Consider the following 24,773-nt stretch of genomic DNA (forward strand, 5'->3'; position numbering starts at 1 on the left):
ATTGATAATTTCAACCAGGGGGGTCCGCGCAACATCTGGGCACTCCCTAATCAGCCAAGACGGGCACGGATCAAGGAGGCAGGTGGTGGGCCTACCAACTTGGAGGAATCTATCCACATCAGTAGGGAGTATCCGATCGAAATGGTCCAACACTGGACCTGAAGTCAGTCGAGGGGCCTCCAGTTCAGTCACTGTATCTAAATTGGCAGGGAGGTCACGGCGGAGCAACAGGACTTTCTCCACAAAAAAGCTCACGAATGCCTCACAGCTGTGGGTCGAATTTGTGCTTAAATTTGGTTGTCCTCCTAAGGACGTTATTGACCTAATTATTCTAAAAAGTTGTGCCGGGCGAGAGCTAGCGGATGCAATGGAAGCTGCAAAGTAAGATTTCTTAGCAACTTTCATAGCCATCTCATAGGCTTTCATAAGCATCCTATAAGATGTTCTTGAGGCTCCGTCACGAGTCCGTCGCCATACTCGCTCTAGCCGTCTGAGATCCCGCTTCATTTTCCGGAGCTCCTCAGTAAACCAAGGGGTCCGGTTTCGACGGGGTCGCAGAGGGCGCTTAGGCGCGATCTCATCAATGGCTGCCAAGAGCCGGTTATTCCAGTCCTCAACAAGGTCATCTAATGAGTCGCTAGGAGGAGCAGGGTTCTGCAAGGCTTGTCGGAATCTATCAGTATCCATCAGTTTTCGCAGACGAGCCCAAATAGGTTCGCCACCCGAGCCGGGGAGGAGCTGGAAGTCAATCTTGGCTTTCAGAGCGTAGTGATCAGACCATGGCACTTCCACAGTGGGGAGCATGATCACATCTAAGATGAAGGTCTACCTACAAAATATTATCACTAGACTCCATTGTTAGTGTCCAAAATCTCAGACTGCTTGGGTCATATGAGTTGGATTCAGACTTTGACTAGTGACCCCAAAAGGCTTTTGATCCAGTGGAAGGATCCCACTGGGAAAGGGGAAGTAGCCTTTTCTCTTCCTGGAGTAGTCAGGAAGGGTTCCTACAGTCAATTGGATAGTGTCATTGTTATGTACTGAAGTTCTCACCCTGGGCCAGCAGGGGGATACTGTGGATAGTTATGCAAATGAAGGATCGAAAGTGACGTTCAGTGATTGGATAGTTTGTATGCAAATGAAGGATCAAAAGTGACGTTCAGTGATTGGATAGTTTTAGAAAGTTGCTACAGTTACGTTGTTCTGGAGCTCTATATAAGCAGGCTGACTGAGCTCTTCAGTTCAGTTCTGTTCTGGCCTCTGAATAAACAAGAGCTATTTGAAGAATTGCTGTGTCGTCTGATATGTTCGCCCACAACTTAACAGTCATGATGTTATAAAGCCAATCAAAGCTGGGTATATAACCATATCACTCACAACAATGCTTCCTATATCAGTTAACAAAGGAAATCACATGAAATCAGGACCATGTAGTAAGCAAGATGATCCCATAATCAAATTAACATTGCAGAGAACAAATTCAATTAATTAAGAGTGAAAGAGAATGAGGGTAATCTACATGACTTGTTGAATGGAATGCAGAAAAAAATCCAAACAAGGGAAGCATTTTTCAGCGCTGCAAAAGATGCCCACGAAAGGCACTTGCCAGACTTACTTTTACCTGTTTGTACAGTGTGCAAGTTTTATGCCAACACAGCATGCAGTCAGGAGGGGAAGTAATTTATTTCATGGAGTGCATAATGTTGCTTGACTTGTAAATGTCCAGTTTTTTTTTAATGACTAGAGAGAAACAAAGAAAAATGGTTGGCAATACTTAAGAGAGCACCTTCTTTAGGAAGCAGGAATATGGAGCCAATTTTTATTAGACGAATTTCCTTCTGTGGTTTTATTTATTACATCACACAAAAAAATCTTTAGAGCATACAATTGCCACTCTCTTTAAGTTGTTATAGTTTTTAATGAATGGCCTAATAAATTAGTGGTTGTTTGATGTATATATGTTGGGTGTCAGAACTTAGCGGGAAACTGCCCAGGTTTTTACTGAATGGCCATATTTCCTTCTGGCTCAATGTTTCTCAATGGATCAGCAGCTAATACAGCATTTTTGCTACAATTAAATTAAATTAAAGTGCTCAAGATTTGTTTATTCCTGCTGTCAGGTTTTTTTTTAACTGAGCAATACCTTAAAAGACTATTTTAATATAGTTAATGCACTCCATATATGAATGAGAATTTGTGTCTTAAGTAATGTGCCCATGCTGACTCTTAAATGAGTTTTATATGTAACTTTTTTGAGAAAACCATATAAAAATGGATTGGAGAAAAAGAGGGATTTCTTGTTTGTTTGTTTGTTTGTTTGTTTGTTTCCAGTGGTTTACAATACACATCCCAAACTAAACATGGTCTAAGAGAAAAGAACAGTACTTTTAAATGGTAGGGCCATATTTCAACTAACAGCATCACATGAAATACTGCCTATGCAACTCCCTTCACAAGATTTTTAAGGGAATAAGAGAATGGACCTTGGGTAGTAGGAAGCAGTATATCAGTTTAATAAACCTAAACCAATCCTGGGGCTCAAGTTGAGCCGCTCAACTATACAGCTGCAAATAAAATGTTTTGAATGTGCTGTAAAGTGCAATATACAATTGTGACACCAGAGGGCAACGGTGAGCTATAGCAAATTCAAGGCATTTTTCAAAACGGGTTTTCTTTTTTTAAAGCATTTTCACAATGTTTTTAACACCCACTTACCTTTTAAAGCCCCCAGATTCTGCACTGGCTTGATGCCTTTTCTCCTCCATTTCCACATGTCACCAATGCTTTCTGCGACAGGCCCCACTTTCAAAACACCCCATGCCTTTGCTTTTCTTACCTGGCAGGTGGCAGTGACTGCAGCAGTGCACTAGGGAAGGAGAGAAGTAAGAAGTGAATTATGTCCCTTCCCTGTCTCCTGTTTCATTGTCCTGATACACTTAATAGCAGCATGCAAGAGTTCAAGGTCCAATTGTACCATGGACACTGTAATTCTCTGAAGGGCTCCTGCAAAGATATGGGTGAGGTAAGGCAGGGCAGCAGTGAGGTCCTGGCTGCATGGGAAGGCTGGCAGGAACACCATGATGGATGCCCCCGCAGCTGGAACATCGCCATCACCCTGACCCACCCCAGTCCTTTCCAGGTAAGCTGCGGGGCTGGTAGTGTCAGGAGGGCAGCTCCATCCTACCATGCATGTCTCTACTGCAATATGCATTCCTGTACCAAGATCTTATGGATACTACTTTTTTTAAAGTTAACTTTTGCAAATGCATTAAGGAGGCATGGAACACACCCACCTGAATAGGAGCTCAGTCGAAAGGGAAAATTCATATGAATAGAATGCTTGTCGTACGGGTACCAAGGCAAACAGTTCAGGTAAAATAATGTCATAAAGAACAAAGGAACATGAGATGAGTGGGTTGGCTCAGGCCAATGGCCCATCTAGTCCAGTCTCCTGTTCTCCTAGGGTCCAACAAGGTGCCCGTGTGAAACCTGCAAGCAGAACCTGAACATAAGAGCACTCTCCCACCCTGGTATTTCCAGCAACTGGTGTTCAGACATATACAGCCTCTGACTGTGGAGAAGGAGCATAGCCTATAGTCATTGGTAGCCTTATTCTCCATGAATTTGCCTAATCTGCTTTTAAAGCTATCCAAGTTGCCGTCTCCTTATATAGTTCTCTTTAGAAATGACAGAATGAATGTTAAACAACAATACCACTTGCCCGTTGCGCTATATATACAGGTTTTTGTATACCTATGCAATGATGGTGGCATGATGGATTCAAGGTGATAAGCCCTTGAGAGAACTATAACAGGATTATTCTGGAGAGAGGCAGTAAAGTAAATAAGATTATCTGTAATAAGCTTATCCACTGATGAGTTCACACTGTGCTGAGAGAAAAAGTCCAGCCACCTTTGTAAGATAATAACAGGAAAAGATGAGCATCCCATGGCAGGTAGAGTATTTGAATAAGGTATTCTTGTGTGATGGACAAAACATCATGTTTTAGCTTCATTCATTACAATTTCTGAAGTAGTCACAGTGCATAGCACAAAGCAAGCCAAAATATAGACCTTAAAAAATAGTGGAAGTTCCACTGAAAAAAGAAAGCCCGAATTTAATCTGTGTAACCGGTGTAATTATCTTAATCCTGAATTTCCTGGGACACTTGCAAGAAAATGTTGAAGTGTGGAGCCACCGTGTTCCTCCTCAAGTCAGCTCACTTCCTCTGGGGTATTGTATTCCCAATCCTCACTCTATTTTCTAATTTCTCTGCCACCCCCAAAACTGTCAATCAGCATTTCATTGCTGAGGTGCAGTCCATGTCTTGCCAGAAGTCCCACCTCAAGGAAGCGGAGACCATGATCTAATAATCCAAATTCTTCCTGACGACACCACCTGCACAGTCAGTGATTTACCTCAAGTATTTTCCTCTCTCTTCTTGGGCCACAACCTTCAACAGGAAGGAGTGATGAAAAGACTACCTGTGCCCCAAGTCTCTTCAGCTCCCTGCCCAGTGTCTCACAGTCCCTAGCTATGTGTTGCAGACTATGCAGGATATTTCTGAATACCAGTTGGTGGAAGCCACAGGAGGGGAGAGTGGTATTGTGCTTGGGTCCTGCTAGCCAGTTTCCCATGGGCATCAGGTTGGCCACTGTGAGAACAGGGTGCTGATGTGAAACAGTTCACATACTGGCTGAAATTCAAAAACAACAGCTCAGCTCTCAATGGGATGTCAACCTGAACAAACAATTCCCCATGCAACCATGTAAAGAGCACCAATAAGGACTGCTACAAACTGCAGGACTACTATGCCTCCTCATAACCGCATCACAAAAAGACACTAGTGCATCTACAAATGTTCCATAAACCAGTAACCTGGCATGGTTCCACAGGTGGAAAATCACGTCACCATGCAGGAGGAGAATAATGCATTGTGCACCATCACTTCAGCAGAAGAAAAGATGCCAAGCACATTAGCAGTACATGCAGGTCGGAAAGATGAAATACTGCTTTCAGTGGGACTTGGACATTTCATTCAATGATGCAGCTGCTGAGAGCCAAAGAGCACAGTAACAATGATACAACACAGTTTAAAACTTCTAATAAATTAGATTTACCTTGGCTCCACTGGAAAAATAGTATATTCAGCAGTTTCAACTATGGCAGACTCTTCTAATTAAATTAAGTGTCTTACTGCTTGAGCCAGCAGCAACACTTCAGAAGGCTGAGGCAGTGAAGGTTTCAAGCATTGCTAACTTGGCTCACATCCCAAAAGAGACCATAATACAGATTGCACAGAAAAACTGTATAGATCTGTAATAAACCAGGTTTTGAAACTAGGCTTGAGGCATATTATCAAGATTCTATGCCCTTCTATCTCAAGCAGCCGGAACAGTTTACATTATAGTTGCTCACTTGCTTTCTCAGCACAGCACCAAGGTGGTATAGTCATTGCTTTGATTTGGTTAGTGGGGAACCCAGACTCTCTTTTTTCAAAGTGCAATTTGACCCAGTTTTCTAGGTTTTGTCTGCATTCTGGACCTATCACCTAGTGCATCTTTGGACCTAGATTCCCAGCTTTCAATTTAAAAATAAGTAAGTCTCTACCTGTAGTGGAATCAGATATATGAGACAAAATGTGCTGGAAGTGTCCTGACCAACAGCTTCTTAATAAGTGAGCTTGCTCCCACCTTCCATTGTTAAAGTCACAGCTAGGGCCACCCATTCTCCAATGAGCCTAGGATGGTGTACATGAGGCCTTAGAGCATGCAGTGAGCTTCTTCAATGAGTGGAGATTTGGACTCTACATTCCTTTCTCCAACTCTAACCACTGAGCACACTCCCTTTTCCTATTCATGAAGTCCACTGTTTAGCAGTATGCTCACTGGTTGTCACCAGCTGAGGCTGAGGTTCAGGTGAAAAGGTATTACTGAACCAGTAAGTAGTTACCACAAGTACCGTCAGATGTGTCCTTGTCATGCACAGCACAGCTTCAAGGTATTGCTCTTAGTGGACTGTAGATGTCATGATGGAATGTAGGGCAGGGAGTCATTTTGAACTTATTATGGCTGCAGACATGTTCATCAAGAAGCAAACGCTATCCTCCTGATATTTTATTCCAGCTTTAGTAACACATCAGAGACCTGCTGACTGAGAACAAAAGAGCCGAGATAGTGTCTAGGGGGACTGCAGGATCTGAGAAATGATCGGGCAGATAGGATGTGCTGAACTATAGAAAGATTTAAATGTCAGCACTCAGGAGTATATAGGCTTGAGCATAGCCCTGAAGAGAGGAGGGGGAAAGCAAGCTGGTAAAAAGAGCATAAGCAGTTAACAATAGCCCCCTTTAAGAAATGGTGTGTGAGCGACTGTGTTATTTAGCATACCAGAATAATGAGCAGTCAATAGGGAGAGCACACCACAAATGTCAAATATCAATCTTTATTAGTGTTGTGGCCAGGCTGCCAGAAGATTAGGTTAAGATTCTAGCTAATGCCACAATCAGAAGGTAATGAAGAATTAAGCACAATGCTTGCACCCATTTGCTCACATAGTAGGAGTTTCTGCTTGCAATGCAGCCTTCTTCACTCACACAAAAACCTGCACAGGGGAGGAAAGGCAGATTCAATTATCTTTCTTCTGCCTGTGAATACACTGTGCATTGGGGAAGCTGGCCTATACATTTCACAGTGAGCATTAGCTACATCCCCTCTATCAGAATTCCTGTTATTCAATGCATTATAGATGGGAATGAAAGTATCTATTCACGCCTAGCATTTGATGTGAAGAGAATGCCTTTCCTGTAACTTTCCGGTGGGCATGCAAGATTTTGCAGCCGGTGACTATGACAGCCTCTGGATTTTACATGCTATTCACAGCTGACACACATGGCTATATTTTAAACACAAACAGAAATGGGATCCCAAGGAAAAGGGATTTTCAGTTTATCTTCATACAGCCTTCCTGTCCTGGTTTTATGGCCAGGCTGTTTTATTTTGAATGTACATTTTAAAAAGATTTTCCAGTTCCTAAGGAAGTAACAATTTTTCAGCTTCTATATTGAAAATTCCCATTACTTGAAGGATGCAATTCTCCTTCAGAAGTGAGATGGATAGATAGAACGCATTTTCCAGGAAGGCACACTAGACCAAGCCCAACTTAAACAGCCTTTCTGGATCCCTGGTAAATAAGTTTGAATGCAGTGCATACACCATTTGTGTAATCTGTTGTGAACTGTATGTACCAGGGCCTCGGGCTCTGAGCAGGGTGAGGTGAAAGAACCAGCGTGGAAGCGTGGCATGGGGATAGGACTGCTTCTGGGAGTTGGCACTTTGGTGACCCACTACATAGAGGTGATGCCAGAGGCCTCTGCAGAGTCCTGGACAGATTATAGCCTCTGATGTTTAATTAAAAGTGGGCTTTGAGCACTGTGAGGGATTGGTGCTCAGTTCCTGAGAACCATTTCATCCAGTAAAAGTTAGATCAATGTTGTAGCTATTCTAAATTGCAAATGTTGTTCGACATCCCAAATGACTCAAGCGTTGGTGAAAGCCTAAGTTGAACTCACAATACTCTCTGGAGCTGTAGAAGGTGTGTCAGTAATCTCAGAGATGGATTTTTAGGGTTTTTGTGTGTGTGTGTGTCTGATTTTTCCCGGTCTCATTTGGTATTCATCACTTTAAATGCCATTTTGCTTAATAGATTGAGACATTTAATCCATCTCAGGAGGCTCACTGAAGCTTTTTACCAATATGAAAAAAAGATTTTCTTTACATCACACGCAAAGTGATTCCTCCCCTCTCCCCAACTATTTCGAGCTGATGAATGGATAATTCCGCTGGATAATATGCCAACTAAAAATAGCACTTCCCGTCATTCTGAGGGCATTGCAAAATGGACCTTTGAAGACTCTGCACCACTGTGTTTAAGATTTAAGACTTGTTCTTATTTCTCATGATGGTTTGAAATGGTTATGTGATAGTGACAAAAAGAAAACATTCCTGAAGTTAGCAACTTGACAGCCTCTTTGTGCAGTAATTATATTTTGTGTCTTCCCTATTTCAGCCCCTCAGTTGGCTCTATACATTTTTATCACTTAGGGAAATGGAAGCTTTGGGGAATTGAGAGGAAACCTGTTGCTAAAAAAAATCAGCTTGCCTTCTCAGTTGGTGGTTTGGAACCACGTTATTTTACACAGCAGCACTGAAACCCTCTGGTTGTATCCTTAGAGCTGCAACTCTTTCCCAGTTTTTCTTTCAGGCATTTGTCCCTAGGAAGCCCTAGTAGGAAAAAGGGAAGGGGTGTGTGTGTGTGTGTGTGTGTGTGTGTGTAGAACAAAGGAAACAGAGAGAAGAGAGACGAGACAAAAGCTGTAAGATATGAATAAACAAATAACTTGCTTGTGTTCAAATATTGCCTACAGGGTATTCCTTATCAGCAACAAGATACAGAACCTCTAGATAGATTTATGGTCCTAGGAAATGGAAGGCTTTTTCATATACTTGTGGAAATGAAGCACACAGCCAGATCAATCCCAGCATGCAGGAGACAAATGAAGCACACTGGTGTGCAATGTCCCATTCCCTGCCATTACAAGACCAATGATCGAGGCACAGAGCTCACTCACACAGGGCTGGCTGATTCAAGACTTTCTGCTATTACACTAGGCACAGCAGCCTAGGCTAGAAGGCTTAATGCCACTTGCTAATCTCACTCAGAGCTATTTGCTAACTTGGAAACAAGGAAATGAAATGGTCATTTCTTGTCCTGCAATATGGAGGAATCTACAGTGCGAACCTCAACCTTCCTTCCCTTCTCCCTGAAACTACAGTTAATGGGGCTGCACTCAAGAAACCCAACAGATTTCAATATTATTAGGGTGATGACAATTCTCTGAATGCCTTCCTTAAATAACTTGATGTTCCCAAGGATCATGGGGTGGGGGGTGGGGAGAAAGATAAGATAGCTAACATATTTTATAGGAATATGATCATATTACAGTATACTTCTTATTATAAAATGATGCTCACTTCATTTTATTTGGGACATTTTAAAAAACAGTTCAGAAAAGCCACTGTGAGCTAATTTCAGAATTTCACATCCATAGTTTAATTTCTATATTCATTTTAAATTTCATCCGACAGTGCTATAAATAGCATGTCGTTTACAATATTTTAGGTTCAAATCTAAAATAGTCACAAATATGATGTCAGGCCTCATGGGCATAGCAGCTGCCCCCCCCCCCCATTCAATAAAAATACATAGCTAACTGGAGTTCTGCCCCCACCCAACAAAAGGCCTTCCCACCTCCCAACAAAAAGCCTGGCTACACCCATGTCATGCCTTAAAAGATCTTGATGCATGAATTTATTAAACTGGATTACTCAACTCAGTCTAATTTCTTGCTATTTTCTGGATTTTCCATTATCATGTCTGAATGACACATCTGTATTCCAAGTACAATTCTGGAAGTCTTCCCTGAGAAAGAGAGAGGGGACGGGTGACAAAACCTAAGGCATACAAAGGAGGCTCATAAGTCAGGATTATGGAACAACTATTTTCGAAGGAAAAAGAACCTGGTTTCCCTAGGACCTCAGTACTTTTAAAAATGCCATTTCCTGTGTGCTCCTCTACACACTCTGATAATTCTCTGAAGCCCTGCTCCAAAACCCTTGATCTTAGGAGGCAAAACTTGTGTCAGTTGAAGGTAGGGCCTTTTCTGCTGGGGCACCTACCTTATTACTATACTGATTCAGATATCTGACAAAGTGTGTTCTCCCTCATGGAGAGCACAGGTTGCGGGAGGGGCTGACGAGACACCTCACTGTTGCTAGGCAAATGGTTTGGCCATCCTTTAAGCAGGGGCAGGCTGTTACTGGGGAAATCTAGATGTTGCCATTTGTTGATTGACAGCCCTATTTGTTAAATACAATGCTCGCAGCGACGAACTTGCTCTTTTCGCTGCTTACTTCGGATCAGCCGCCCTCCCTTCCCTAAGTTTAGGCTGTTTGCTTGACCTTGCTATGCCTGTCATGGGGTTGTTTGCTTTGGGGCAGGGGCCCGGTAGGAATTTTGTCCATTTGGCTGATTAGTGTGTGCCACTTGGTTTTTTGCCTACTGCATAGCAAATCGTCACAACTTGTAAGGTTTGCGGTTAGGCATTGGTCTTGGAATTGGTTGCTGGGAGGTATGGATTTGGCTGTGCCTGCCCCCCAAAATGCTGCTGCTGGTGGACGGGTATGGATTCAGCTGTGCCTGCCCCTCCAAAATGCTGCTGCTGCTGCTGAAGGGTTTTACCGTTAAAGGAACCCAGGGGCTCCCCCATGCTTTTGTCAGAAACCCCCTGGCAAGGGGCTAGGGCCACGCAAGCCCCTGGGAGCATGCTGGGGAGAGGTGAGGCATGGTTCCCAGTCCCGTCTCTCTCCCCAGGTGACTTACCCTTCCTGACTTCGCGGGGGGTGCGAATGTCAGAGCTGTCCCCGTGCGGGGGCAGTTAGTGCTAGCAATGCCTAAGCAACCACTCACATTGCTGTAATTTGAATAAAGTTGTGGCCAAAATTATGCCAAAAACCTTAAACAAAATTAAGTGTCAATTGTGTTTTTCTTTGGGGGGGTGTCTTGGGGACCTCGACATGCAAACACTGACTTAAAAAAAAAAAGACTGTTGGTTGATTGTGGTGGAAAATTTGCTGACTCAGTTCTGTTATGCTTGTGCAGCTGAAATTTGTTAAATTGGTTGGATATTTTTAGCTTTTTTAGCTGAGCAAATATTAAACTTTTAAAGCATTGTTTTATTCTGTTTTTATTATTGTTCGTAGTAGTGGTGAGTGAGGCAGTGCAGGTGCTCTTCTGACATCATCACGTGTCACTGGCAGTTGTGAGTCAAGGCCCCACTCCTTGCTTTGTGATGAAATAAGACACATGGACACAAGCATTTTGGGTTAATGGGATAAAAAAGGCCACAACTTTATTGATTACAGAATGTGAGTGGTATTGGCTTAGGCACTGAATCCAAACAGATTATACTTGACTCCTGCCCACTCTGCAGGGAGTCACACAAGGGTTACCAACCTGTAGGGGACGCTTGCTGATGCTAATCAACTGGAAGCTTTCCCCTAGAGTCACTGGGAACCAAGCCATGGCCCTTCCCACCACCTAGGCATCAGACAGGAACCATGACAGCCGGATTCCTTTAACAGACTACCCTTCAAGGGGAGGTATAGGTGTTGGCCACAACCTTCCCTCCAACACACAACACATTTTCCAATGTCTAACCGCCAAACCTTAAAAAGTTGTGATGATTTGCTATGAGGTAGGTGAAAAACCAAGTGGCTGGTGCCAATCTGCCAAGTGGAAAAAATTCCTACCAGGCCCCTTGGACAACCAAGGCGACCAACTGAAGTCCATAGCAAGGTCAGGAGCTGAAGCAAAACCTAGAGGGCGAGCGGGCGGGTGCCAGTTACCAAGAAGAGGAGGAGCAAGGCAGCAGGGAGCTCAGCACAGTACAGTCACAGTGTTGGAAGCATTAAATTTGCTCCGCGTCTGAGCTCCATGCTGACATGACCCTCTTGCTCTCCAACTCAGTAAACAACAGTGATATGCAACATTGGAGAGCAGTGCAGTTGCACCAGCTGCTAACAGCTGTTCATTAGCTGCCTTGAGTCTATTTGGAGACATTGTCAAGACAGAAACAGTTAAATAAATCAAAATATTTTTAAAATATATATATAAGAGGAGGTACGGTAATTGTGCAGAGGTACCTGTAAAAGTGGTCCAATATGCCATAAATGTTGTGTATTACTTCTTCAGCAATGTATACAAAATCAAGGAACAGCTTAGAAGCAATGGACAGGAAAACTGTATCTATTATTTGACGTTATCCTAGAATAACAAAGAAAGCACACAATGTAATGAATTTGCTGTAAATTACAACCAAACCAAACAAACTGCTTCTACTTTCACATATCCTTCTCTCACTCTGTGGATTTTCCCATCTTAATTGCAGTATGGCTAGGTACTAGTTAAACTTGTAACTTGTCAAAATAAGCATCTGAGATTGCTAGCACATATATCTTCTAGCCAAGGGAGGCTCAAAACATTAAAATGCTTTCATAAAGACGAGTGTTCCTTTGTGAAACCCAAAGAAAACATTTCAGCTCCATCGTGGGGGTGGGAATATAAGCTCTACAAAATATTATAGCAGAAAGTTAGCTTTTAGCATAACTCCTTGCTCCAGTACTTTACCAGTACATTAGCCTCTTGTCCTCCAGGGAACTGGGCTTAAGAACTAGTCATGAAAATTCATGATAACTACACTACTCATCCAACCAGTATTAAATTCACATTTCAGGACTCCCGTGGCATATGAAGGTTGCACGGTAATAATGAAATGAAAATCTACACCCTTTGAGTTTTCATGGCAAAGGGAATGAAGACTTTTGAGCTCCCTTGTTCTGCTACTGCAGAAAATTGGACACTTGCATATATGGTGCAGTTTTACTACCCGAGAGCTAGTTTAAAACGGCATTCAAAGTAAAATTAAGAATAAATTTTATGGAGTGCTAATTTATTAGGAAAATATTTTAAAAATGACTACAGACTCAGGACACTAAGCAATAGCATATCCAGAAATTAAGGGGGGGAAAGCCATTTGTGTGTGTGAAATCATAGTAACTTACGTGTAGTATATCATGTTTGATTATCACTTACCTAGATATTGTTCTGTGTACTGGGAAGCTACAATGTGTTGCAGCTTTAAAAAGTATTTACGCCAGTTGTACTTGCAGTGAAACACATATGGTTGCTCAAAATTACCTTCGTATTCAGATCACAACATATAGCACTAACTAAAATGCAAATGAAGTCCCTCTGAAATGTTAGGTTTTGAAAACACAGATGTGTTCCTCTAGCCCTTTTCCTTACCTTTCTCATCTCCTCCACAGATAAAATTTAGGCTGCAAGGTCTTCAGGGAAGGATCGTGTAATATATAAAGTGTTCTATAAAGAATTATGTGAAGAAATAAAATTACCAAAGGAAAAAAAAATATTAGGCAAACCTATGAAAAAGGAAGTGTCTCTTCCTTGAATAAAGAAATTGTTTATTTTTTGTAGGTTGTTTATTTTTTAGTGCTTAAAATATTGCTACTTTTGTTCCAACTTCCCCAAGCAGTGAGATCTGTCTCCCCTGTGTGGCAGATCACTGAACTGCAGCTGGCACCCAACTCCATGGGGAACCTTTCAGACTGGCTCTACCCACCCAGACTGATCGCTGGATCCTTCTGGACAGGAAGGAGTATAGAGCTTCTTGTTCTAGCTAAGCCTTGCTTGAGCAACAAGGTCACCTACAGTGTTTCTATAGTTCTGATTGCTCTTTGGCCCAGCATCCTGGTTTGTCCTCTAGTCATGCCTTGCTCTATGGTCCTAACTCTTGGTTTGTTCCATTGCCTGTCTTGTTCATTGGTCCTCACCATTGACCTAATTCATAGTTCTTCACCCCGACTCACCTTGGGCTGCTTCCCACTGCACAAAAATGCTGGTGAATTTTCATGAGGATTTTTTTTTAATCAGCAAATTGCTGTGGAAATGTGGAAAACTGAATTTCAGAGTGGAAATGTGAGAAACTGAGATAACAATTATTGACAGATTTGTTCATCCCTATGTGGATGGCAACTTTGGGATTCAACTCTGTGTAAAAATGGCTTTTCTCACATTTTGTTTTATGAAAGAATAAATTCGGCCTGAACCTGAACTTTCATTTGTAGCATATATCTCAAATAGGATTTGTAATGTTTTGAAGTACTTATGGAGAAAGATAAGAGATACTTGTATACACTTTAACAGATTAAATTCTTTAGTTTGCTTCCAGACAATAAATACTTTAGAGCAAAGACCCCTCCAGTCATAAAAAGAGGAGGTATTGAGACAGGAGCTCATCACATGGTAATGTCACAGGCCACATAAACTAGTTATTTCATATTCTGGTGTTTTAGAGCTATGTATGTTATATATATATGTACACACACTTCATGTCTCTTGTCAGATACAGTTCTGATTGCTGTATTGCTTTCCTTTCAAACCAAATGGCTTAGTGACAGATCTGACAGATCATTAAGTTGAAAGTTACAGTCTTTGCTCTTTTATATACAGTTCTTGTGTGTGTGATGTTGTATCACTTAAAGGAATAAACATTCACATTGATTCTTGAATTTCTGAACAGATATGAATGTGATTCATGGTTAGAATGATATTTCATCATGTACCACCTAAGCGTGATGCTCAGGAACGCAATGAATATATGAAGACACACTTGGAGTTAAACATGGATACAGCTTCATTGTTTACAGTGTATCATGTTTGACATAGGATCAGGCAAGGATATGCCTATCAGGCAGCCTGTCTGCTTGCCTATACCTCTCCCAGCTTTCCTGTTCAGAATCCAGGAGGGAGTCACTAGACTCTTAGCCCCAATATGGCACAGGTTGCACCTGACACCTGCCAACAGCCTGGGTATGTGGCAGCCACTCCTGGCTCCCTGAACTGTGGTGAGTTCTTGAAGTGCCACCCTAAGACCCCTGTAAGCTAGCGACCTCCCCTGCCACAAGAAACAGGCAGCTTCACTGTTCAACTTACCACCTAACCCACTATGCCTGCAACCACCTCTGCAGGCAATTCTGGATATCAGTCAGCCAAATAACATTGTTCAACTGTAAGAGGTGAATGTCATCTAGGCAAAAAACAGGAAAATGACTCAATTTCTATGATACAAAATTGGGAGGTGGCTGGGGTGACCAAATTCAGTACTACCTGTATGATGGTCCCAAACACCAAAAGTGTTTCCAGAAATGGTTCCAGGATGCCCTAGGAAGATCGTCTTCTGAAAGCAAAACAAAACATTAGCTGTCATGTGGATACCTGAAGCTAGGCACCTCTACCAGAGGGGAAGCTGCAAGTCCATCAGACATATACAAAGGGATCAGACCTGCTGCCATAATGATTCTCCTTCCCTGTAGCCTCTAATACTGCTCCCATGATAGGAGTGAAAACTCAGTTTGTCCTTCAAAACAAATGTGGTACATGAGTCCAGTTACAGATAGGTAGCCGTGTTGGTCTGCCATAGTCAAAATAAAAAAAATCCTTCCAGTAGCACCTTTAAGACCAACTAAGTGGTACATGAGGATTTTGTTCTCACTTGTCCAAGAAATATCATATGACAGGCAGCTCTTAAAGTATCCAGAATTTTAGGTGTTGTTTTTTCTCTTGAGTTTTAAATGTTTTTGAAACTACCATGGTTAACTCGGTGGATAATCTGACGGAATTGTGGTGTTTTATTTATAAACCTTTATCTGCTCTGTAAGTAATGTTTTGAAAATATTCAAGAGCCAAGCTGTGGTCAGGCATAGTTATATATTATTTTCATACATGCACAAAGCAATGGATATACATAAAAGGGTTAAACTATGCTCCTGGAAGGCACTGTAACCAAGTAGATATTTCTAGTTGCCCTTGATTGGATTTTAATCTTAATTTTGCCACAAATAATCTCTGACCTTGACCCTTAAATGGCTTTCATCCTCAGCTCCCTTATGAGTAAAATCAGATTTAGAACATGTATCAGTTGAGTATCTATAAAGTCTGTTAGCAGTACGAGTACCAAAGAAAACAACTGGAGATTGGAGTAAAATTTAGGATTACCAGCTATTATTTGATGTGCATAATCCAGGAGAGGCATATGTAGCACTAGCTAAGGTTTATTCAGAAGTACGTTCTATTGAGTTTTATGGGGATTAATTCATAGAATCATAGAATTGTAGAGTTGGAAGGAACCACAAGGATCATCTAGTCCAACCCCCTGCAATGCAGGAATCTTTTTGCCCAACGTGGCATTCAAACCCACCACCCTGAGATTAAGTGTCTCATGCTCTACCAACTGAACTATTCCAGGTAAGCATATAGGATTGTTGCCTGTTCTCTTATTTACTCGGCTCTTTACTCCTTTTGACTAGAATTTCTGAAGTAAACATCCATGTGGAAAAATGGAGAAATCATAGCAAATTGCTTAGAACTTAGAAGTATATTAGAGCTGGAAAAAGTGTAACACCTGTTAACAGTTCATCATCAATGGAGAAAAAATGCTGCTTTTAACCAAACCTTTTGTTTATTTCTTTTCTTTTCTTTTCTGGCCATACAAATTCTGTTTGCTGATTTCCTACCTTCCCAGACATTTCAATTTTTAAACTTATTTTCAACTCTAGACCAGAGCTGATTTAAGGTTGTAATGGAACATATTTAAATAAATGAGAACCATGCACATAAACATTTCCCCCTCTGGGACAGTGGCAGTCCTACAGAAGAAATATTCATAGAAAGAAAAGATAGATGTTGCTTTAATAACAGTTGTCTAAGGAATCTCATTCTTTGTAGAAATTCTATACTAAACTAATCAATAATTCAATCCTGTTTAACACAAAATTGAATTATAGCGATACTTGAAATTGTTTTAGTGCATATGCCATGGGCACAATCTCTTGTCACAAGTTAGAAGCACCTTTGAATGCACCTGTGTATAGGATATTTTTATGAGACACACTGGAACTTTCAAATCCCTGAAAACACCATGAAAACCTGCCATCTTCCTCTTGTTTTAAACAGCAACATGAGATAAGGGATCAGCAATGAATAAAATTTTATCAAGATAAAGGCTATAAGCATAATAAAGTGACAAGTCAGAAGTCCATGGTGCATGATATGTGTTTTTTCCAAGGAGAGCATTCAACCTCCCATTAGGCAGACCAGCTGAGTCATTTTATTCATTGATGATTTGAAAGGCTGCATTCAGGCTGTGTAATGTGGGCACAGTGAAGGCTTGAGATGGGCAGAGTTTTAGGAGACCCCTGTTACTCTCACGGGACGCGGGTGGCGCTGTGGGTTAAACCACAGAGCCTAGGACTTGCCGATCAGAAGGTTGGCAGTTCGAATCCCCGCGACGGGATGAGCTCCCATTGCTCGGTCCCTGCTCCTGCCAACCGAGCAGTTTGAAAGCACGTCAAAGTGCAAGTAGATAAATAGGTACCGCTTCGGCGGGAAGGTAAACAGCGTTTCCGTGTGCTGCTCTGGTTCACCAGAAGCAGCTTAGTCATGCTGGCCACATGACCCGGAAGCTGCACGCCGGCTCCCTCAGCCAATAAAGTGAGATGAGCGCCGCAACCCCAGAGTTAGTCACAACTGGACCTAATGGACCCTTTACCTTTACCTATTACCCTCACAGACCTTCAGTTCCCAGAGTTCCATTGGAATAGGGATGGACTGTAGCTCAGTAACTCATCCTTAGTCTCTGTATGAAATCTTGAGAGTGATAAACCTGGGGACACAGTCGCATAAATACGACTGTTTTGTCTTGTGTTAAAATGACCACAATTTCTTTACAACTCTGTTTAAGTTACTGAACATATCCAAACTTTCTGCAAAATATATCCCGACTGGGTTACAGAAAACATATTGTGATTTTCCTTTTCTCATTTTCCAGTTAGAATGTTCCAAGAAACTATGACAACTTATACCTCTGTTAATGATGCAGATATTTCTGCTGTTAAGAGTCTTCTGGGCATCCCTCTTGCCCAGCTGTGTCTTGCGAGAAAGAAGAACATTAATGAGTTTCAATCGGCTTATGATAGGAAATGATAGAACACTTTGAATATAATTTTGGATATTATCACCACTGACATCAATTCTAGACCATGAGTAACCTTAATGCCCTCTTGAAATTGAGAATAAATCATAATCCTTCAGCAGATATACACACATAAGGATTTAATTCTTACAAGTGAAATATTAAGTTGACAGCCACTTTGCAACTGTCTATCCTTTTTAAAGCATTTTCTATGTCAGTATATTATGCTCTGCTGTTTTTACTAGTTTAAGAATATAATTTTTGAACTAATTCAAGTAATTTTATGGATAACAGACCTGTTTTATTTAATAGTAAATATGTATGTTATGCTTATTACATAATCAAAATGGGTTTGGAATATTCCTGTAAAGGAAGGGTATACATTTCTTTTTTTCTGGCTTAACTGTTGCATCAAAATTATGTCAATTCACAAAATGCATATTTCAGTCATTCTTGGTTACTTACTGAGGTCATCTTCTTTAAATGCAACTGTAAACTGATGAATAAGGCCTGGTTTGCACATACCACTAAGCCAAACTATGGCTTAGCAAGAATGAAAAAACATATGGGCACCCAGTGAAAACTGTGGTATCTTTACACCTCCCACAGTCCTGCTGCCATAATGCAAAAATAAAAATAAAAAACACACAATTTTTCAGAAAACATGTTGTTCAAAGAACTTTTGAAAACAGTCCATAAATGTCATCCAAATAAGAACAACAAGAGCATCTATGAGTCTGTTTCATTTCAGTCCCACATTGTCAGTTCTTTGAGCATGCATACAAACATTGCAAACAGCTTTTTTCCCTTTGTATCTCAAACTGTTCAAATCAAGGACAAAACAGAGATGGCATTAATTGTATTAATGCAATACCTTCCCCAAATCCTAGAAAAAGTGTGGGGAATAGCATTGTATCTTGCCTAAAAGAGGTGGATTCTAGTGTGCTGATTCTTGTGTTTATATTCCATTTTTTGAATTAGGTCATAGAATAGTAGAATGGTAGGGATGCCAAGGGTCATCTAGTTCAACCCCCTGCAATGCAGGAATCTTAATTAAAACATCCATGACTGATAACTATCTAACCTCTGCTTAAAAACCTCCAAGGAAGGAGAGTTGAACAGCTCTTGCTGTCAAAAAGTTATTCCTGATGTTTAGCCAGAATCTCTTTTCTTTTAACTTGAAACCATTGGTTCAGGTCCTAGCCTCTGGAGCAGGAGAAAACAAACTTGCTTAATCTTCCATGGGACAACCCTTTAGATATTTCAAGATGGCTATCATATCTCCTCCCAGCCTCCTCTTTTCCAGGCTAAACATACCCAACCCCCTCAACCATTCCTTATAAGGTTTGGTTTCTACTTCACTTGATCTGGACACTATACTTTTATTGATGCAGTCTAGAATAGCATTAGCTGTTGAATAATGTTAAACTTGTAGTTGACTAAGACCCTAGATATTTTTCACAATATTCTTAGTTTGGACACAGCACAAGTTACCGGTATATAATGTAACCACAATTCAATTCTATTATAATGCATATTGTAATCAATCTTTACAACATACTGATTTTTTTGGTATGCTGTTTTTAGCTATGGGTATCATGTATTAAGTCTTTCCTACCTTATAGGAAAGAGGTCAGCATTTACAAGTACAATTGTGGATCATTTAATTTTGTGAACACTGAATTCTGTGATGGCTTTTCCAGATATCCTTCAAATCAGACAGAAACAGTACTCAGTGGTGGTGGTGATGATGATGATGATGATGACAAGCCATTTATTGGGCACTGACCGGAAATGGGAGTAAGCATATTTGCAACAATTTATTTCTATTGTGAATTTTTAGATAAAGAAGAACCAAATATTTGGTCCATTAATGAATTTCAGAAAACTAATCTTAAGGGTATTTTACATTGCCATAGGTAAGTAGTATCAGTAGCAACAAAATCCCATGTAGCGATCAGCCATGACACACAGATATTAATTCTTCTACAAGATGCCCTTTCTCTTAATTTTCACTTCTACAGCAAGTAATTACTTTTCTTGAAAACTATTAAATTGCACTCTCAGTGGCATATGACTTCAGCATTTTATGGATTCTCTAATGGCATCCCTATCTTTATCTGCTACGTGTGTATGTTGCCACCAACACCATGCCTTATTGAAACAGATGGGTGGCATATTGCTAATAAAAGTGTCCAAGCCCTTAGAAAACATCTCTGTAACATAGGTTGTTTTTTTTCCACATTGTCAGGCTCAATGAATGTCAGCCATCTCTCTGCATATTGGTGTCTATCTTTCCCCAGGATGGGTTAATAGAGGTTAGGAATCGGATGCATAACTCAGATCTAATTTTATATAGGTCAATAGGAACCTGGCAGAAATGAAGACTTTTTATCGGAGTACTGGTTACAGGGCCCCTGATGGGTTGATGCATTAGTGCTTCACCAGTGGACATCTACATTCAAATCCTAATTAGATCAAAAGTGAAAGACTGTGTTAGTCTGACTTTAGTACCTAATTTGCAATGAGTGGCAGTTTAATTAAAAGGAAGGTAGTGTTGGAATGGCAGAGGTATTGCAGGTCAGAATGCCTTGGCATTCTTTGGCTTGAACAATGTTATTTCACTCTGAAAGGAATCCCCATTTGCAACATTATAGGTAAGAGGTCAGCATTTACAATTCTGGATTATTTAAACTATGCCTCTTTTTTTTATTTAAAATGCATACACTACACAGATGATAGAAAAAAGAACAAGGAGAAAAAAACAAAAAACAAAACCATGATCTGGAGAAATGAAGTCTCTCAGGTAAACCTTTCTGACACCTGCCTCCAAACCCTAACCTCCAAAAAGTCAATAAGAGGTTCTGAATCAGAAATGCAAAAAGATATCCCCCCTCCCGACTTTATAGTAGGTATCTGATATGGCTTCTCTCTTTCCTACTGAATAAACAAATCCTATGCAAAAAATAAAAATAAAAAAACTAGAAAATATACTTGCTTGGTTATCTGCACTAGATTAAAATTCCTTATCCAGGCAAAGCCATCCTTGTTTGGATATATGTCAATGGACCGATCACATGCTCTTAAGGAACAATGCAGACTGATGAGGCTAAGATTGACACCATCAGCAGTAATTTAAAGGTTTTTGGAATGAGCAATAGGCAAGAATAAGGAGGCTCATCATTTTAAACTGCATTCAAATGTATGGACATAGGGTATGTGGCATATTTAGTAATGTCCATCAGTAGAGGAGTACGGTATATTCTGCATATTCAGGGCAAATGAGCACAGAGCTGTTTCTGAAGTATTACAACCTTTCAGTAATATTACTTTAGGATCTAGTATCTCTTTAAAATACTAGAGGGTTGCAGTCAAAGCAACCCTGTGGCAAGTTTGATCTAACATGAACTTCACGCATCTTTTACCATCAAGAGAGCATTGCCACACCAACTTTAAGTATTCTAATAATCTTCTCCACAACCCTTCCTTTCTCTTACATTTCTACAACTCATAGAATCTTAGAATCTGTGGTGAAATATTTCCGATACTAATTAAAACAGCAGACTGAAATCTCTCTCTCTATATATAAATCACTCATATAAATGGCTATAGGTGCAGCCATTCATTTCACATTACCAAATTAAGCTCCTAGTAGGATCAAATTTTACATTCAACAGTTCATATTTACAAGGCTATTTTATCTTATTGACCTTTGCTAACAACTAATGAAACATCTACTTTGGGCGATAATGATTTATTCCTCATAAAAAATGCTATTTCATTTCCTGAAGCTCTAAATATGTCCTTCTCCTTCAACTCCAGCAATTCCCAACTTGCTATCAGTACTTCAAAAAGCCAATTGGTCTGGCAAAAGAAGAATGCTCTTTGAATCTATTGAGATGCTGCTGAAACTGATCAGAGACATGCTGGGATACTGTCATTTTATCCCGCTGTGCTTTTAGAAGTCTGAATCCCCAAGAGTAGCCAATCATCTCCTTGAATTTCTCTCCTGAGTACTTCAGTATAAAATAAAATTTTTAAAAGCATGTGCTATCCACGGAGGTCCGTCACTGCTCTATGAATCCTAAAACTATTGACACTTTTCTTTTCCATGAAAGTTTGTGCCACAATAACAATATCCAGTGTCTTCAGCTGAGAAAGCAGGGAGAGTGTGCATCGGAAGTATATGAGAGGAAGGGCAACTGATTGCATGAGGAAGGTGGCGTACCAAACTGCAGCTCCCTATTATGTCCTATAAAGCACCATTGCAGAAGATTGCCTGTATGTGATCAATCCAAAGAAGAAAGAAGCATCCTTTGGTGGAAAGGAAGGATGCAATTTTAACAAATAATAAAGAACTCACAAAAAATACAGAGCAGAGAAATGTATCTAAGTAAAAGCAGCCAGAGGAAACTATCTCACCAAACACACACACACACACACACACACACACACTCTTTCTCTCTAACTATATAAAAACTATATACAGGCAATCTTGCCTCCTCTATGCAAATTCTGAGTATAGCCCAAATTGATATTGCTCAGCAGCATTGACATGGACCTTTATTCCATTCCCCCCCCCCCATGTTTCCCAAACTTAATTTTCACATTATATTTGAACTTTCACATTATGTAAAAGTCACTTCCAGAAAACTAATGGAAAGAAGCAAATATCTAGAACTTATTTCCATGTTATTTGATCCGGGGGGGGGGGGGGCGCAGTATTTTTAGTCCTATTCACCTGGAAAATCGTGGGAGTAAAGTGACAAAATTTGAGGTGGTATACGAGAATATAGTTCTTTCCAGGTGTTTTCATGGGGGAATGTATGTGCAGAAAGGCTGGGAGAGTAGCAACATTGTCGAAGGATGTTCACTGGTGTAAATGAAATTTAGTATGACATTCTGGTGTATCGGTGAAAAAGCCATAGCTCCCTAATACAATATATTCTGCTGTGTGAAGGGAACATTAGAAAACAGGACAGAAGCACTAGCATTATAATTAGGAAAACTAATATAATATATACCCTTCATTGGAATGCGCCCTCAGGTGGAATTTTCAAGCATGCAAAGAGGGAGCAGGTCATACAAAGGCTATTGGTTTACTGCTTGCTGGTGCCAGAACACCTTTCCTTGCTGCTGTCCATAGGGAACAGATGCAATTGGGGTTTTTGTTTTTCCTATGTAAAAATCACAGGTTGCTGCAATATCTGTTTTCACCCTTTCAGTTTTGTGATGGTGCTTCAGTTGCCCTCAGCAGTGAGGCAGTTCAAGTGACAGTTATGAATGGACTCACTCACTTGAAGGCATCTGGAACAATATTATTACAAATAATATTTTTTTTTTAAAAAAAGAACATAGTTATTCAAAGGTATCATTTTTACAGGAAATGAGGTAATGGGTTTGATCCAGAGTTCTGCTGATGCTGAAGGAAGTGGTGGGGGTGATATTTAGTAATTCTTTGTTCTCCCTACAGTCAATTGTACCTCTTCACAATCTGCCTTGGAAGATTGAGGGCCTTCCAGAACATCGTAAGAGGGGGCACGAGATGGGGGCGGGGTATGCAAAAATTGCCTTTGCACTCCTTCTACAGGATTTCAGTCACTACTATGAACAGAGTAGCCCTTCTACTCACACAAGTGACACTTTCACTGGGATCCAACCGAGTGAAAAGTGATTATCATGTTGGGTTGGGTGCATTTGATACCCATATTTTAAACCAGCATTACATATATCTGCTGGAAGTATAAAGAGATGGTGTGCGGTGTTCACCCTAATGTGAATGCAAAACATGAAGAGACTGGGGTAGCTGATAACCGTGAATTGTAATTGTCCTTGCATTTTAAATGGTATTGGCAAAGCTTTGTGTCATTTAGAAGCATAAGTGGTAGTGTTCCAAATGTACTGCAGTAATTTGTTTCAAAAGGCCGGTTGGCTTTTTCCTTAAAATAAATGTCAATGTATCATCATCGTTTTCAGTAGCAGAATTCCAAATGACAATAAAAGAGGTTATGCACTGTACAGACCCACAGGAAGAATCTGGAATCATGGCCAGCCTCATTAATCATTAGCGTTATAGCACATTAGACACTTCATGCCTTCTAGACCACAAACTGCAGATGATTATCTGAACTGAACTCTAGACCAACTTGCATTTTAAGTGGAATTCAAGAGAGTGTGTGACATTCTTTTCCAATTTATTTAACTGCAACAGAGCCATATATGAAATTAACAATTGATTCTGATTTTAAACATACACCACACCTATTTCTGAACCTTCCTGTATGATTTGCTGGCAGTTCCCTGTAACAACTGAAATAGATATGAGACATGCAGATTGGCTGAATGGCCACAATTCATTCGACTTTTGTTCAACATTTCAACAAATGAGAAGAAGAAGAAGAAGAGGAGGAGGAGTTTGGATTTGATATCCCGCCTTTCACTCCCTTTTAAGGAATCTCAAAGCGGCTAACATTCTCCTTTCCCTTCCTCCCCCACAACAAACACTCTGTGAGGTGAGTGGGGCTGAGAGACTTCAGAGAAGTGTGACTGGCCCAAGGTCACCCAGCAGCTGCATGTGGAGGAGCGGAGACGCGAACCCGGTTCCCCAGATTACGAGACTACCGCTCTTAACCACTACACCACACTGGCAACACAAATGCTCCTTCAAAATTAGGACAAGCCTGACCTGGGGGTAGTGTGACTCCTTAATCCCTCCACTTAGCTGGGTGTTAAGGTGCTGGTCAGATATTAAGTAAAGTCTTGCTGATTTACTCCCTTCCTGCCTCTAAACCTCTGACATAGGTTGGACATAAATAGGGGCCTTACCCTGAGTCTTGCAGCCTTGAGTTGCAAATGTCAAGAATCCCACCTCCCCAGTGTACCTCAGTGTTTTCCTGACCCTGCTTGTATATCTTTTTTCCTGAACATTTCTTCAAAAGGTGACTAACATAACCCACTGTATATGGAATATACCCTACCACCTGCCTGGCTTGTAATGCAGAGTAGCCAACAGCAGCAACAACAGCAACTCCACAAATATCAGCCAGTCAGTTCACGTGGCAAAACAAAAAAATCCTACTTGGCCTGTATACAACAAGACAAAGTC

At 40.8% G+C, this 24,773-nt stretch overlaps 1 protein-coding gene and 1 long non-coding RNA gene across 5 annotated transcripts in view; one reads left to right on the top strand and one right to left on the bottom strand.

Moving 5' to 3' along the window:
• Positions 1–24,773, top strand: part of LOC308476418 (uncharacterized protein) — a 244,192-nt gene that overhangs the window by 214,456 nt on the left and 4,963 nt on the right. The gene's annotated exons all lie outside the window — the stretch shown is intronic.
• Positions 6,429–17,705, bottom strand: LOC308476035. Of its 2 annotated transcripts, none has more exons than XR_013985649.1 (7): positions 17,559–17,705; positions 14,806–14,875; positions 12,925–12,999; positions 11,763–11,883; positions 9,392–9,480; positions 8,161–8,282; positions 6,429–6,603 (listed from the first exon to the last, which is right to left on the bottom strand). It is a non-coding gene; the product is annotated as an uncharacterized lncRNA (long non-coding RNA). The 2 variants fall into 2 exon arrangements; XR_013985650.1 differs by lacking the exon at positions 17,559–17,705 and adding an exon at positions 17,269–17,360.

The sequence above is a fragment of the Podarcis pityusensis genome, assembly GCF_964106645.2.
Source record: "Podarcis pityusensis genome assembly, chromosome: 4".
NCBI lineage: Eukaryota > Metazoa > Chordata > Lepidosauria > Squamata > Lacertidae > Podarcis > Podarcis pityusensis.